This window comes from Leptonychotes weddellii, chromosome 1, assembly GCF_054177405.1.
Source record: "Leptonychotes weddellii isolate Sample4059 chromosome 1, ASM5417740v2, whole genome shotgun sequence".
Taxonomy (NCBI): domain Eukaryota; kingdom Metazoa; phylum Chordata; class Mammalia; order Carnivora; family Phocidae; genus Leptonychotes; species Leptonychotes weddellii.
This window is the reverse complement of record NC_138369.1, coordinates 2,388,015-2,403,905: the sequence shown is the minus strand read 5'-3', so window position 1 is coordinate 2,403,905 and position 15,891 is coordinate 2,388,015.

Sequence of the window (15,891 nt, the reverse complement as noted above, 5' to 3'; positions counted from 1 at the left end):
TTGCTCAGCGGGGAGTCTGCTTCTCCCTCTCCCTCTGCCTGCCGCTCCCCCTGCTTGTGCTGTCTCTCTCTCTGACAAATAATAAAATCTTTAAAAAAAATAAATAAAATCTTAAATAAAAAATAAAAGATAAACCATCTTTAGCTCAAGGGCTATACAAAAACAGTTGTGAGGCTAGATTTGGCTCTTCCTCCCTCTCTCCCTCTCTCTCCTTCCGTTCTGTCTGTTTTCTTTCTTAATTTCCAATTGTGATAAAATACACAAAACATAAAACGTGCCATCTTAGGGGCACTTGGGTGGCTCAGTCGGTTAGGCGTCTGACTCTTGATTTTGGTTCAGGTCGTGGTCTCCCGGGTTGTGGGATCGAGCCCCACGGCAGGCTCCACACTCAGTGGGGCATCTGCTTGGGGATTCTCTCACTCTGCCCCTACCCCCACTCGCTCATCACTCTCTCTCTCTCTAAAATAAATCTTTAAAAACTGTACCATCTTGGGGCACCTGGGTGGCTCAGTCGTTGGGCGTCTGCCTTGGGCTCAGGTCATGGTCCCAGGGTCCTGGGATCAAGCCCCGCATCGGGCTCCCTGCTCCGCGGGAAGCCTGCTTCTCCCTCTCCCACTCCCCCTGCTTGTGTTCCCTCTCTCGCTGTGTCTCTCTCTGTCAAATAAATAGAATCTTTTAAAACAAAACAAAACAAAAAACTGTACCATCTTAACCATTTTAAAGTGCACAGCTCAGCGGCATGTACACTATCGTACAGCCACCCCCACCCTCTGTCTCCAGAACTTTCCATCTCCCCACACAAAGACTCTGTCCCCGTGAAGCACGGTCTCCCCACCCCCTGCCCAGCCCTGGCTCCCACCATCTCCTATTTGTCTCTGTGGACGGGACTCCTCTGGGGACCTCCTGGGAGTGGATTCATACAGTGTTTGTCCTTTTGAGTCTGGCTTATTTTGATGAGCATGATGTCCTCCACGTTGTAGCAGGTGTCAGAATGTCCTTCGTTTTTCAGGCTGCATCATCCTCTGTCGTATGGATGGGCCACGTTTTGTTTATCCGCTCATCCATCGATGGATGCTTCCACCCCTTGGCCGTTCTGAATAATTCTGCTATGAACGCTGGGTGTACAAATAGCTCTTTGAGAACATGCTTTCAACTCTTTTGGGTAAATACCCAGAAGTGGAATTGCTGGGTCATGTGGTAGTTCCATGTTTAACTTTTTAAGGAACTGCCATACTGTTTTGTACAGTGGCTGGTGCATTTTCTGTTCCTGCCAATAGTACACAAGAGTTCCGATTTCTCCACTCTCCCAACAACACTTGTTACTTTCTGTTTTTTTTGTTTTGTTTTAACAATAGCCATCCTAATGGGTGTGAAGTCGTTAGTATCTCATTGGAGTTTTGATTTGCATTTCCTAAGAAATCATGCTCAGGATGCTCATTTCTTCATGCAATTATTGGCCATGTGTATACCTTCTTTGCAGAAATGTCTATTCAAGGGGCGCCTGGGGGGCTCAGTCGGTGAAGCATCTACCTTCAGCTCAGGTCATGATCCCGGGGTCCTGAGATCGAGTCCTGCATCGGGCTCCTTGCTTGGCAGGGAGCCTGCTTCTCCCTCTCCCTCTGCCTGCCGCTCCCCCTGCTTGTGCTCTCTCTTTCTCTATCCCTCTCTCTGTCAGGTAAATAAATAAAATCTTTAAAAAAAAAAGAAATGTCTATTCAAGTCTTTTGCACCCCCTGCCTTCTTTTAATTGGGTTGTTTGTGTTTTGTGTTGTTGAGCTATAGGAATTCTTTATATATTGTGGCCATTAACCCCACATCAGATATATGATTTACAAATGTTTTCTCCTATTCCGTGGGTGCCTGACTTAATATTATTAAGATGTCAAAAACTACCCAAAGCGATCGGTCGACAAATTCAATGCAATCCACATTAAAATCCCAATCACGGGCACCTGGGTGGCTCAGTTGGTTAAGCGACTGCCTTCGGCTCAGGTCATGATCCTGGAGTCCCGGGATCGAGTCCTGCATCGGGCTCCCTGCTCAGCGGGGGGTCTGCTTGTCCCTCTGACCCTCTTCCCTCTCTTGCTATTTGTCTCTCATTCTCTCTCTCTCAAATAAATAAATAAAATCTTAAAAAAAAAAAATCCCAATCACTTTTTTTGCAAAGATAGAAAAATCCATCCTAAAATTCATATTGAATCTCAAGGGACCCCCAAATAGCCAATACAATTTTGGAAAAAAAAAAAGAACGAATCTGAGGACTCACATTTCCTGATTTGAAAATTTTCTATAAAGCTATGTGATTAAGACAGTGTGGTGCTGGCCTCTGCACAGACATATTGACCAACAGAATAGAATTGAGAGTAAAGTTTATGTTACGTATATTTTACTACTTTTTTAGGTATAAAAAAGACAAAAATTGGGTGCCTGTGTGGCTCAGTTGGTTAAGCATCTGCCTTCCGCTCAGGTCATGATCCCCGGGTCTTGGGATCGAGTCCCTAATCGGCCTCCCTGCTCAGCAGGGTGTCTGCTTCTCCTTCTCCCTCCGACCCTCCCCCCTGCTCGTGCCCTCTCTCTATCTCTCAAATAAATAGATAAAATCATTTTAAAAAAATTATCAGGGCGCCCGGGTGGCACAGTTGTTTAAGCCTCTGACTCTTGGTTTCGGTTCAAGTCATGATCTCAGGGTCATAAGATTGAGCCCCGCCTTGGGCTCACACTTAGCGAGGAGTCTGCTTGAGACTTTCTTGCCCTCTCCCTCTGTCCCTCCCCACCCTTGCACGGGTGTACACTCACTCTCTCTCTTTCTCAAATAAGTAATCTTTGACTGCCTTTTTTTATTAGGGACAAAATGTTCAAAAGAAGCAAAGCCCCAGTCCTCTATTCCTGAAACCCATTGCTTCCCCACTCGAACTTTGTGATTGCTTCATCTCTTGCCTTTTCTATCTGTCCTAGGGTTTTAGTATTTTATTTTATTTTTTAAAGATTTTGTTTATTTGTTGGGGCACCTGGGTGGCTCAGTTGTTAAGCGTCTGCCTTCGGCTCAGGTCATGATCCCGGGGTCCTGGGATCGAGTCCTGCATCGGGCTCCCTGCTCAGGGGGGAAGCCTGCTTCTCCATCTCCCACTCCCCCTGCTTGTGTTCCTTCTCTCGCTGTCTCTCTCTCTCTGTCAAATGAATAAAATCTTTAAAAAAAAAAAAGGTTTTAAGGGCGCCTGGGTGGCTCAGTTGGTTAAGTGACTGCCTTTGGCTCGGGTCATGATCCTGGAGTCCCTGGATCAAGTCCCACATTGGGCTCCCTGCTCGGCAGGGAGTCTGCTTCGCCCTCTGACCCTCCCCCCTCTCATGTGCTCTCTCCCTCTCATTCTCTCTCTCTCAAATAAATAAATAAAATCTTTAAAAAAAAAAAGATTTTTAGAGAAGGAGAGTGCAAGCAGGGGGAGGAGCAGAGGGTGAGGGAAAGAGCGGGGTAAAGAATCTCAAGCAGACTTCCCGCTGAGCGTGGAGCCCGACCCTGGGCTCAATCTCAGGACACTGAGATCGTGACTGAGCAGAAATCAAGAGTCGAACACTCAACTGACTGAGCCACCCAGGTGCCCCAGTATTTTTTTTTTTAATGGGAAGAAAGAGAAGCTGATAATATTTCAAAGAGCCAGTTTGTAGAAGAGCTGAGTTGATTGACTTTCTGGAAAAGGAATCTTCCCCAGGAAATAACAATAACGAAGACAGTGATAATAATAATAATACTGGCTGATATTTACTAGATGCTGAGTCCTGTTTTATTTATTTATTTATTTATTTATTTATTTATTTATTTGAGAGAGAGAGAATGAGAGACAGAGACCACGAGAGGGAAGAGGGCAGAGGGAGAAGCAGACCCCCTGCTAGCAGGGAGCCTGATGTGGGACTCGATCCCGGGACTCCAGGATCATGACCTGAGCCGAAGGCAGTCGCTTAACCAACTGAGCCACCCAGGCGCCCCTGAGTCCTGTTTTATGCACCTCACATATGTTATCACTTTACCCACGTGGAAATCACATGGAATGGGCACTTTTATTGGTTCCAATTTACAGCGGAGGTCATGAGTGATTAAATGACTTGCCAGGGTCACTCTAAGAAAATAAATGCATAAAAAGGTATGCACCTGAATATTTGTGGCCGGGCTATTCACACCTGTGACCATCTGGAAATAACTTACATGCTCAGCCATAGCAGATCGGTTTGCTAAATTACATTGCTATTTACCTGGTGGAAGAGCATGGCTCCGGGGCTGTTATCCTGGATTTGAATACCAAGTTTAGGACCTGTGCTCTGTGTGACCTTGGGCAGGTTACTTAACTTGTCAGAGCCTCATTTTCTTCAGCCATGAAAGAGGAAGGAAATAATGTATTGGTTATGTGCAGCTGTGTAACAAATGACCCCCAAATTTGGCAGCTTAAGATAACAGTCGATATTTGTCATCCTACCCAGTTTCTGTGGGTCAGAAATTTGGGGGCAACTTAGGTGGTTCTGGCTTGGGTTTCTCATGAGGTTGTAGATGGCATGTTGGACAGAGCTGCTATCATCTGAAGGCTTAACTGGGGTTGAAAGTTCTGCTTGCAAGGTAGTTCGATCATATGGCTGTTGGTGGGAAGCCTCAGTTCTTCACCACGTGGATCTATGCCTGAGTGTCTTCACGACATGGTGGCTGGCTTCCCAGATGGGGGAGCCAGAGCAAGGAGGGACCCATGCCGTCTTGTCTCACTGAGCCTTGGAAGTCACTCTGCACCATCATCACACTATTCCATTGGTAACAAAGCTCAGCCCTGTTCAGTGTGAGTGAGGGCTGCTGAAAGGCAGGCGTGGATGCCCTGGAGTGAGGATTGCTTTGACCATCTCAGAGGCTGGCCACCGCAAACAGCATCTGTTTCCTGGGTCACCATAGGGCCACCTCACCCAGTGCCTGGCACCCAGTAAGTGTTCTAGAATTGTGATGCATTATTATTATTTTTATTATTATTATTATTATTTTAAATCAGAGAGAGAGAGAGTGAACACAAGCAGGGGGAGTGGGAGAGGGAGAAGTAGGCTCCCCGCTGAGCAAGGGGCCCAGTGCAGGACTCGATCCCAGGACCTTCGGATCAGGACCTGAGCCAAAGGCAACTGCTTAACTGGCTGAGCCACCCAGGCATCCCGAATTGCGATGTATTATTACACCACTAATTGAGAAAGGACAAAATAATCTCAAGGACATTATGCTGAGTGGGGGGCAATAAGCCAATCTCAAGATGTTATGTTCCCTGATTCCATTTATACAACATTCTCGAATTGACAAAATTAGAGAGCTGGAACAAAGATCAGTGGTTTCCAGGCATAATGGTTGGGCCATGGGGAGTGGATTAGGGGAGACAGTAAAGGGATAGCACAAGGAAGACATTCGGAGCAATGGACTAGTTCTGTGTTTTGATGACCGTAGTTGTTATGTGAATCTACACTTAAAAGGCACCAACCTGACGCACATTATACCAATACTTTCCTGGCTTTGATACTGTACCATAGTTACCTAAGAAGGAACTTGGGCGGGAACTAGGTGAAGGGTACAGGGAACCTCTGTACTATCTTTGCAACCTCCTAGGAATCCATAATTATTTCAAAATAAAAAGTTAAAAAAAAAAGATTTTATTTATTTATTTGACAAGAGATACACAGCAAGAGAGGGAACACAAGCAGGGGGAGTGGGAGAGGGAGAAGCAGGCTCCCCGCTGAGCAGGGAGCCCGATGCGGGGCTCGATCCCAGGACCCTGGGATCATGACCTGAGCCGAAGGCAGATGCCTAACGACTGAGCCACCCAGGCGCCCCTCAAAATAAAAAGCTTTTTTAAAAAAGAGCAAAATAGGCTGTTACACAACATGACTTTTAAAAGAAATTCAGGGGCGCCTGGGTGGCTCAGATGATTAAGCGTCTGCCTTCGGCTCATGTAATGATCCCAGGATCCTGGGATCGAGCCCCGCATCAGGCTCCCTGCTCAGCGGGGAGCCTGCTTCTCCCTCTTCCACTCCCCCTGCTTGTGGAAAGCCTGCTTCTCCCTCTCCCACTCCCCCTGCTTGTGTTCCCTCTCTTGCTGTGTCTCTCTCTGTCAAATAAATAAATAAAATCTTAAAAAAAAAAAAGAAATTCAAATGTGTTTGCGTCTTCCTGTTTTAATCTCACTGAAATTAAGATGCTCCTTACCATCAGTTGTGTGATGTAGATTGATGGATGATGTAATTTCTTTCTCACTAGTACATAAGCCATGGGAATAATGTCATGCTTACCATGGATGACATCTTGGACTTAGTGGAATGGTTCAGGTCTTCACAACATGATTTTACATGGGGGGAAAGGCAGCTTTCAAAGAGTAATGAGGTGACCGCAATTGGCCAGGCATGTTGCAAGTACAGAAAACCATGAGTTCCTAATGTCACTTCATAAAAGCAGAAAGAGGAAGAAGAAAACTAAGCTACCCCTAGTCACCCTTGGAGGTAACTAGGGCACCCACTCCTATCAAAGCAGGCTTTCAAAGGGAGAGAATTAAGCATTTAATCAGCCTTTACCCTACAAACTTTATTTCAGTGGAATCGAATAGCTCTAGCTGATAAGGGGAAGATTTTTTTTTACAGAATTCCAGCCAGTCGATATAGGAATTAGAAAGTCTACATTTAACATGAGTATCGGATCAGTGTGTTATACACCTGGAACTAATCTGTATGTCAATTACAGCTCAATTTTTGAAAACAGGGAAAAAGGGAAAGCCTTACATTTTGAGGGAATTAGAAAGTTGACATTTTGCAACTGCTAAAGAAATCATTGATTCCAGCAAAGATGATTCATAGTCAAAGCCATCGATGGAAGGATGACTTGACCCTGGAGGGGTTGGGTTGCCATCACCTGGTCATTCACATCAATTTTAGAATCACTCTACTTGGGACATGCAGCATTCTGAACCTTCTGGTATAATGCAATAGGAAGCAAATAGCACCACATAGCAAGCTTTTTTTTTTTTTTTTGCTCCAAAAGTTGAACCTGAACTCGACCAAGACTCCAGCCTAACTGCCATTTTATCAAGGCTAGACCAGATGGCTAACGGACACAGACGCCCCAAGGAAGCACATTAACACATCCAAGAATGTGCAACACTTTTCGGCACAACCGATCCGGTTTCTTCAATGGGGTCATATTTGTAAAAGCAAGCTGGGGGAGGGAGAACGGTTCCAATGAAGAGATTCAAGAGACACAGCAACTAAATTTAACCGTGGACTTTGTTGTTGAGTCCTTTCTGTTATGGGTTCAATTGTGTCTCCCCAAAAGATGTTGGAGTCCTGACCCCCAGGACCTGTGAATGGAGTTTGTTTGGAAGTAGTGTCTTTGCAAATGATCAAGAGAAGATGAGGTCATTACGAAGGGCTCAAGCCCAGTATGACTAGTGTCCTTATAGAAATGGAAGATTTGGACACGTACAGAGGGAAGACAATGTGAGGACACAAGGAGAAGCCCATCTACAAGACAAGGAACACCTGAGGCTACCAGAACTGGGGGAGAGGCATGGGACAGATCCCTTCTTATGGCCTCAGAAGATCCAATACCACCGACACCTTGATCTTGGACTTCTGGACTTCAGAGCTGGGAGACAACAAGTTCCTGTCAGTTAAGACACCCAGTTTGGGATACATTGTTATAGCAGTTCTAGGAAATTGATACACTGTTCAAAAGAAGAAGAAAAACAGTAAAAGGGCATTTTTAATTTATTCATTTGAGAGAGAGAGAGAGAGCACGAGTTGGGGGCGGGGAGGAAGAGAAAGAAGCAGACTCCCACTGAGCAGGGAGCCTGATGTGGGGCTCGATCCCAGGACCCCAGGACCCCAGGACCTGGAGATCATGACCCTGAGCCAAAGGCAGATGCTCAACCATCTGAACCACCCAGGCGTCCCTAAAATGACATTTTTTGTAAATTCCATAAATTTTGAATATATTTCATGATAGGACTTATTACAAGCTTGCAAAATCTTGATTGTTGATGAATAATTGTGACTGATACCAGTCCCTTTAACTTGAATGCGTAGCTATTGCTATGTAATAAATAACCAGTTATTTAGTAGCTTAAAACAATAGCTATTTATCAGCTCACAGCTCCTGTAGTTCAGGCATCCAATGCACAGCTTATGGGGTTCTGCTTCATAGAGTCTGAGCTGAAATCTAGTTGTGTGCTGGGCTATGGTCTTATCTGAAGGCCTGATTGAGGAAGGAAATGTTTCCAAGTGTGCTGTGGTTATGGGCAGAATTCAGTTCCTTGTGGTTGTAGGACTGAGGGACTCAGCTCCTGGCTGGCTGTCAGCTAGAAGCCACCCTCCAGGACTTGTCACAGGAACCTTCCCAACATGGATGCTCACTCCATCCCAACCAGCAAGTGAGAGAGACAACTCATGTGCTAGAGACTGGAATCCTATGTAACCAATTCATGGGGTTGACATCTACCACTTCTGCTGTGTTCTGTTAGTTAGAAGCAAGTCACAGGTCTCACCCACGCTCAAGCGGGGGAGATTGCACAAGGGTGTGAATACCAGGAGGTGTGGATTTGGAGGGCCACCCTACGAGTCTGTCCACCACAGTACATTTGAAAATACTCATAATAAAAATACTAGAAGCATCTTAAAAGTAGTATATGTAGGGGCGCCTGGGTGGCTCCATTGTTAAGTGTCTGCCTTCGGCTCCGGTCATGATCCCAGGGTCCTGGGATCGAGCCCCGCATCTGGCTCCCTGCTCAGTGGGAAGCCTGCTTCTCCCTCTCCCACTCCCCCTGCTTGTGTCCCCTCTCTTGCTGTGTCTCTCTCTGTCAAATAAATAAATAAAATTTAAAAAGAAGTACAATTTACCTTTTAAAAAAAAGTAGTATATGTAATCTGATCCCATGTATAATATTGGACATTCGTGTTATTATTTTTTTGAGCAATTTCTACACCCAACAGGGGCTTGAATTCACAACCCTGAGATAAAGAGTCGCATGCTCCACTATCTAAGCTAGCCAGGTACCCTGACGTTTGTGTTATTATTTTTTTAAAGATTTATTAATTTTAAAGAGAGAGAGAGCATGAGAGAGCACAAGTAGGGGGAGGAGCAGAGAGTGGGAGAAAGAGAGAAAGTCCTCAAGCAGACTCCCTGTTGAGCGCGGATCCCAACATGGGGCTTGATCCCATGACGTATGAGATCATGGCCTGAGCCGAAACCAAGAGTCAGCCGCCTAACTGACTGAGCAACCCAGTCGCCCCACATTCATGTCATTATTAAAAATTAAAAGTAGCCATACAATTTGACCTGACAATTTCACTTTTAGGAATTTATTCCATAGAGATGTATTCTTATATAAGTCCCAAGCTCTGCATTGGTAAATTTGGAAGTGTGTGATTTGTGGAAAAATTTGTGCTGGGTGTTCCAAGAGGTGGCAAGCCTCACAGAATTCTTAGCATTATCACAGGGTAGTAAAGACGAATTGTTCCCTCATATCTGTCCCTCTGCCAGTAATAAGACTTCTTATTGTAAGCTGGACACGGCCTCCTAGAATAAAGACTACATTTCCCAGATTCCCTTGCATCGAGGTATGGTCATGTGACTACATTCTGGCCAATGATGATAGTGATATTTACACTCCTTTTCCCTTTCCTCTTTCCTTCTTCCTATTGGCTGCAATGTGGACCTGTGGTGCACCATCTCGGGCCACGAGGGTGAGGGCAATACTCCAGGGAGGATAAAGCAAAAAGATAGAAGGATCTTGAGATGTTGATGGCAATATGTTTGTTACTGGTGCATTTTACAGATACACTGTGTATATGTAGTACGGTACGTGTTACATACAAAGAACACGTGCAGTATAGAATATACAGACATACACAGGTGTGTATGTGTGTATACACACATATGCACGTGTGTATGTGCACCCGTGCATATATGTGCATGCAAACCTGTGTTTGTGCATGCAAACCTGTGTTTATGCATGCACTGTAGGGATGTGTGTCTGTACATATATAGATGCATACATGCGTATGCATACATAGAGAGAGAGGAAGGGGGAGGGAGAGAGGGCGGGAGGAAGGTTTGCTTTAAGGAATTTGCTTATGCCACTGTGGAAATGCAAGTCCAAAATCTGCAGGCTGGGGACCCAAGGAAGAGCTGCCATCTCAATTCAGATGCGAAGGCCATCAGCTTGTGGAATTCCTTCTTGCTTGGGGGAGATCAGTCTTTTTGCTTTATTCAGGCCTTCAACTGATTGGATGAGGCCCATTACATTAGGGAGAGCAAGCTGCTTTACTTAACAGTCCACTGACTTAAGTGTTAATTTCATCCAAAAACACTTTTTTTTTTAAAGATTTTTTAATTTACTTACTTGAGAGAGAGAAAACGCACAAGCAGGGGGAGCAACAGAGGGAGAGGGAGAAGCAGGCTCCCCACTGAGCAGGGAGCCTGATGCGAGGCTCGAACCCAGGACCCCAGGACCCCAGGATCATGATCTGAGCCGAAGGCAGACGCTTAACCTACTGAGCCACCCAGGCGCCCCATAATGAGTTTTCATATCACCATATTCTAATTTTAAAACATTTCTATCACCCTAAAAAGAAACCCAATAGTCCTTAGCCATGGCTCCCCATTCCTCCTCCCCCAACCCCTGTTAATCGCTAACCCACTTTCTGTCTCTGTGGATTTGTCTGTTGTGGACGTTTCTTACAGATTGAATCACGTGCTATATGACCTTTATGTTGCTTCTCTCACTGAACATCATGTTTTCAAGGTCCAGCCACATTATAGTGTGTGCCAGTGCTTCCCTCCCCTTTAGGGCATAATAATATTTCAGTGTGCTGGGGGGGCGGGGCACATTTGTTTATTCCTAAGCCCCAGGATCTCTTGCCTGGACCAGGGCAATCGCTAGGGCCCTCTGCTGCCCCTATTCTGTCGTCCCCGCAGCAGCCACCAGAGGGCACCAGCAAGCACCCGAGGCAGATGCTGCACTCCTCTACCCACAGCCTTCCAGGACTCCCACCTCTCCAGGGGGAAAAGCCCCAGTACTCCGAGTGGCTGCCAAGGCCCTGCCAGACCCGCCCCATCCCCTCCCTGTCCTCTCCCTCTCCCTCACTCTGCTCCAGGCACAGGGCCTCCTCACTGTTCCTTCAGCACTCCAGGCATGGTCCTGCCCCAGGACCTTTGCACATGCTGCTCCCCCCCACCTGGAATTCCCTTCCCCCAGACACCCACATTGCTCTGCCCCTGATCTTCAGGTCTCTGCTCTTCTTTTTTTTTTTTTAAAGATTTTATTTATTTGACAGAGAGAGATACAGCGAGAGAGGGAACACAAGCAGGGGGAGTGGGAGAGGGAGAAGCAGGCCTCCCGCGGAGCAGGGAGCCCGATGCGGGGCTCGATCCCAGGACCCCGAGATCATGACCTGAGCCGAAGGCAGACGCTTAACGACTGAGCCACCCAGGCGCCCCTGATCTTCAGGTCTCTGCTCTTCTAAGTCCTTATACATATGAAATCTGTACCACCATCTGACCCCAGTGCTCCCAGCCCCTAATCCTATTTCAGCTTCCTCCACAGCACTTCTCACCATCTGACATATCATATACTGTATTCATGTTTCTCCCTGCCATGTCCCACTAGAATATAAGCCCCACCAGGACAGGGATGATGGTTCTGTGTCCCCAGCACCTCAGTCAATGTCTGGTAGACAGGAGGTGCTCACTAGATACATGCAGGATAGATGAATATCATCCACACTCCAAAAATTTAGAGTTATCTATCTATCTATCTATCTATCTATCTATCTATCTATTTATTTACATTTAGCAATCTCTACCCCAAACGTGGGGCTCGAACTCATGACCTTGAGATCAAGACTCACATGCTCTGCTGACTGAGCCAGCCCCTAGAGCACATTATTAAAAAAAAAAAAAAGATTGCATAATAGGTTTTTGCTCCATCTCAGCACTGTAAACATTCAGGACCTGATCATTCTCTAAAGTGCGGCTCTGCTGGGCACTGTGGGGCGTCCTAAGCACTGGGGGTGTTGAGCAGCATTCCTGGTCCCCACCCACTTGATGCCAGGAACACCCCCATTTGTGACAACTACAGATGTCCCCAGACATGGCCCAGTGCCCTGTGGGGGACAGAATGGTTCCTGGGTGCTACTACTGATTCAGGGCGAGGGTTATCCATCCCCGTTTACAAATGAGACTTACAGCAAGCATGCTGTACATAAGGTTCTTCTTCACTGGGGTCTCTACTCATATGCTCCCCTATACTCTGGGGGAACCACACATCCCAGGGTCCTGGGAGAAGCCTGGCTTACAGTCATCCTGGTACCATGAAATTAACATTCGTTTTGCTTTCAAAATCATCCTGGTTTGCACTTTGGTGGATGGATGCATCCACTGGAGCTGGAATCAGGCATGGTGTATGACTCAGCAATTCCACTCTGCGGTATGTACCCAACAGAAATGCTGTTGGGACATGTGCTAGAATGTTCCATAGCAGCGTTAGTCTTGACTGCCCGAAACTGGAAACAGCCCAAATACCCACCAATAGGGAAAGGGACAAATACGTTGTGCCAGGGTCTCAAAAGGAAAAACAGCATTGGGAGTGGGCCATGCTGCATGATTGAACACATACAAAATTCACAAACAGCACCCCATTAATCTAATGTCATTAGAAGACATGATGGTGGTTTTTTGGGGTGGTAGTGACTGGAAGAGACATGTTGGCATTTCTAGTGTATCTGAGGGCTGGTCACAGTCCATATTTTAAAGATTTATCTATTTATTTATTTTGAGAGCGAGAGCGAGCATGCTTGGCAGGGGGAGGGGGGAGGGGGTGAGAATCTCAAGCAGACTCCCCGCCAAGCCTGCGGAGCTCTATCCCAGGACCCTGAGATCATGACCTGAGCCGAAATCAAGGGTCAGATGCTTAACCCACTGAGCCCCACAGTCTGTATTTTAATCTCCATGTTGGTTACCATGGTGTGCTTAGTTTCTGAAAGCCATCAGATTTTTTGCATTTGATTTATGCCCTTTCTGTATATTGGTTAAACTTCAATCACAACTTTGCCAACATAAAGTGTTCCTGTTTGGATGATAAATCATAGGGACACCCTTCTCCTAGAGCAGGGGATGGCAAACTGCCACCCCCTGCCCAGATCCACCCTACTGCCTGTTTCTGTATGCCCCAGGAGCTAAAAGTGGTTTTTACATTTTTAAAACAAGATTATTTATTTTGAGAGAGAGCGCGAGAGCACACGCACATGCGAGAGACAGCGCGTGCGTGGGACCAAAGGGTGGGGGAGGGAGGAGGGGAGGAGGGGAGGAGGGGCAGAGGGAGAGGGAGAAAGCAAACTCTGTGCTGAGCGTGGAGCCCCACGCAGACACAATTTCACAACCCTGAGATCATGACCTGAAACCAAGAGTCGGATGCTCAACCGACTGAGCTACCCAGGCTACCCACGGGTAACAAATTTTAAGAGTCACCTCCTCCAGGCAGCCCTCCCTGATCCTCCCAGGCTAGATCATAGCCCTCCTCTGTTCGGCTATCTCCTTTGCTTAGTCTATCTCTCCTTCCAAGCCCAATTTGAAAGGTTCAATTTGTGCAAATATGTGATCAACTATTTCCTCCAGCTGGTCGGCTCCCCGAGGGCAGGGAATCTCCCAGGAGATAACTGAAGAAACCTAGGAGCTCCTGGTCTGAGGGATGTGAAGAATTCCAGGCAAAAAGGTGGAGCCAGGCTGCACAGCTGATGGGTGTGTTGGCGGGTGGGGAGGGGTGCGGCCCCTGGAAAGTCCCCAGGCTGGAGGTCGTAGGGGCAGCTTAAAAACAAAGAAACGCAAAACGGTTTGCTAGAGCTCTAATCAAGTCCCTAAGGGCGTGTTGGGTGTCCTCACGGAAGTGGAGCCCAGAAGAGATGGTCCCCTTTACTTGTCCTCCCAGACTCTCAGTGTAAGCCTCCGTAACCTGGGGTGTCACGGCTGCTACGGCGAAACCCCTCTGAAGGGGAGAAGCGAGTCTGTCTTTTCCTTAAAGCCTCTGCAGAGTTCGGTGACCCTGGACTCCAGCTTTTCCCTGGAGTTGCTGTTCTCACCACTTAGCTTTGCCAGACTTCCCTAAACCTGTTTGCTTGACCCTCCGTGGGGTGCAATATGTCTCTCCCTAAGGCTGCTTCGGGGATGCAACGCAACACTGGTTTTCTCGGGATTTGAAGGCAACATGGGCCATCTTGCAGAACTACACACTGAAGAGCTGTTTGCAAGCCGTGCTGGACCCTGGGGCAAATGGGAAAATCCGGAATACTGGTCCTGTCTGGGTTTAAAAATTTGATGTCTTGGGCGCCTGGGTGGCTCAGATGGTTAAGCGTCTGCCTTCGGCTCAGGTCATGATCCCAGGGTCCTGGGATCGAGTCCCGCATCGGGCTCCCTGCTCCTTGGGAGCCTGTTTCTCCCTCTGCTTCTCTCTCTCTCTCTCTCTCTGTCTCTCATGAATAAATAAATAAAATCTTTAAAAAAAAAAATTTGATGTCTTGGGGCTCCTGGGTGTCTCAGTCGGTTAAGCATCCCGTCTTTGGCTCAGGTCATGAATCCAGCCCTGCCCTTGGAGTCCCTGCTCGGTGGGGAGTCTGCTTCTCCCTCTCCCTCTGACCCTCCCCCCTGCTCATGCTTTCTTGCACTCACTCTCTCTCTCAAGTAAATAAATAAAATCTTCAAAAAAATTTAAAAATAAAAATTTGATGTCTTGTTTATCATGGACGTTTTTGCATTCACTTGGATTTTTTAAAAGTGGTGTTAAAAAAAAGTAGTGTTAATCGGCGGGGAGTCTGCTTCTCCCTCTGACCCTCCCCCCTCTCATGTGCTCTCTCTCTCTCATTCTCTCTGTCAAATAATAAATAAAATCTTTAAAAAAAAAAAATAAAAATGAAAAAAAAAAAGTAGTGTTAAAACATTAACCCGGTGATTGAGGTTTTGGTTTTTTTTTTTAAGATGGTTTACTATGGCTTAATAACAAAACACTACACAGTGGGGGCTTAATATTTGTCTTCCAGTTCTGGAGGCCGAAAGTCCTGAGGTCGCGGTATCGGCAGGGCCGGTTCTCCTGAGGCCTCTCTTGTTGGCTTTCAAATGGCCGTCTTCTTGCTGTGTCCTCAACATGGTCTTCACTCTGCGTCCTAATCCGACCAATAGGACTGTTGTCACATCGTATGAGGGCCTGCTGTAGTGACCTCATTACAACATTACCCCATAAAAACCTTATCTCCAAATACACTCAAATTCTGAGGTACCGGGGGTTAGGACCTCAGTATATTATTTTGGGGGGGGACATAATTCAGCTCATAACAGGAGTAAATCCTTTTTTTTTTTTTTAAACAGGAGTAAACTCTTAAGAAGGGAATACTGTATACTAGGTATTATTTTCTTCAAGCCTCACAAGAGCCAGCCCCATAATCAAATAGGTTCTGTAATTATTCAATATTTTACATGCAAAATCTGGAGCTCAGAGAGGTTAAGTAACATGCCCAAGGTCACACAGTCAGGGAGGGCAGGACCAGAATTTATTTATTTTTTTCAAAAGATTTTATTTATTTATTTGTCAGAGAGAGAGCACAAGCAGGGGGAGCGGCAGGCAGAGGGAGAAGCAAACTGGCAAGCAAGGAGCCCGATGCAGGACTGGATCCCAGGACCCTGGGATCATGACCTGAGTCTAAGGCAGACACTTAACCGACTGAGCCACCCAGGCGCCCCCAGAATCAGAATTTAAACTCACCATGTCTAGCTTCAGTTAACCAGATCTGAAACATGTCCAGGTAATAGCCATGGGGCAGATTTGCTCCCTGATTAAACCATGTTGTCTTTTT